This window comes from Elephantulus edwardii, unplaced genomic scaffold (genome assembly GCF_000299155.1).
Source record: "Elephantulus edwardii isolate Elephantulus edwardi_28Jun2011 unplaced genomic scaffold, EleEdw1.0 scaffold00062, whole genome shotgun sequence".
Lineage (NCBI taxonomy): Eukaryota > Metazoa > Chordata > Mammalia > Macroscelidea > Macroscelididae > Elephantulus > Elephantulus edwardii.
Genome location: NW_006399812.1, coordinates 9,237,341 through 9,238,785, shown reverse-complemented (window position 1 = coordinate 9,238,785; position 1,445 = coordinate 9,237,341). Strand labels below are relative to the sequence as shown.

Below are 1,445 nucleotides of genomic sequence, written 5' to 3'. Positions count from 1 at the left end.
ACTTAGCGCAGGAGTTCAGACTGCAACTTTCAATATGAGTTACATATCAAAATCAAGAAAAGTTCTTCATCACTGGGCCAATAGGTAACATCGTGGCAGATGGGGAAAAGATTGAAATTGTCAATGATTTCATCTTACTTGCATCTACAATCAACACCCTTACTGCCAGTAGTCAAGAAATCAAAAGATGTGTTTCATCGGGGAAAAATCTACTGTCAAGGAAATCTCAAATGATGCCAGTTTGAAGATTAAACTTGATCCAAGCCGTGATATTTTCTATACATCTGCAAGCTGGGCAATGAATAAGGATGATAGAAGAAGGATTGACCCCTTTGAGTTGTGCGGTTGGAGAAAAGTTTTGAATATCTTGTAGAGGGCCAAAAGAATAGATATATCTCCTTCCAGACAATATTGAGTAGGACCTGAAGGAGAAGTGTCTCCACAAAGTGAAAGAAAAAGCATGGCAGTTGAAGGACCCTTTTTACCACAGTCACCCCCCATTCTCTCCAAATCTGATCCCACATGGACACAGTCAGTGCCATCGTCTGGGTCATACTTTCATTCATAAAATGAACACAGGCCTCAGATACCTACCAGAAAGCAGCATCGTGGAGCCCCACACACCCTCTCCCGACCATGCTGAGAGCTCTGCTCATTCTAGTGGGACGTCAGTACAGAGCAGTGGTGGCTCAGAACTAAGTGAAGAGACCTCATGGCCAGCCTTTGAAAGGAAACGATTTTACCATTCTCTCAGCTCAGTGGCAAGAATGGCACAAAATAGCTACCGAAGCCGCAGGAAGGCCAGCAGATCTGCAGAGTCAGACGATTTGGCAGTGCATTTACACCCAGGAAGCCGTTACTATTCAAGGTGTTCTCGGAGAAAAATTGTGCTAAAAGAAGGCAAAAAGCCATCAGCAGCATCTTGGACAAAATATTGTGCAGCTTTGTGTGGAATCCAGCTTTTTTACTATGCTTCCAATTCTGTAACGAAAGAGAACATTTCAAATCAACGTCAAGTAGGAATATGTTTGTGGTAGGATGGATGGTGATGATGGCTGATGGCCCAGGACATCCAGATCTCTTCTTGCTAACTGACTCTGAGCAAAGAAATTCATACCAGTTTCAAGCTGGCAAGCGGATGAATGCAATGCTGGGGTTTAAGTATTTGAGCGCAGCTGGCCATCGTAACAAACAACAAACAGGTTCCTGCAAACTTGATGGCGTTTGAGTAAAAAACCAAGAAAGAAGAAAGGTGGCCTATTGCTCCAGAGCAGGAGTGAGGACATGAGCAAGGAAAGGCCAGCTATGAACCGACCTTGTGCCAGGAGGGAGCCCGGAGGTTCCTGCTCAGCCTCTGGAGTTCTGAACCCAAAAGCTCTCATTTCAGAGAATGAAGTGAGAACAAACCGGAGTTGTAAAATGAACTGCCATGGACGATGTTTATC

The 1,445-nt window shown here is 44.4% G+C and overlaps 1 pseudogene; it reads left to right on the top strand.

Annotated features, from left to right (window-relative positions):
• Nucleotides 1-569: 569 nt before the first annotated feature.
• Nucleotides 570-1,232, top strand: LOC102871488 (annotated as a pseudogene).
• Nucleotides 1,233-1,445: the final 213 nt, after the last annotated feature.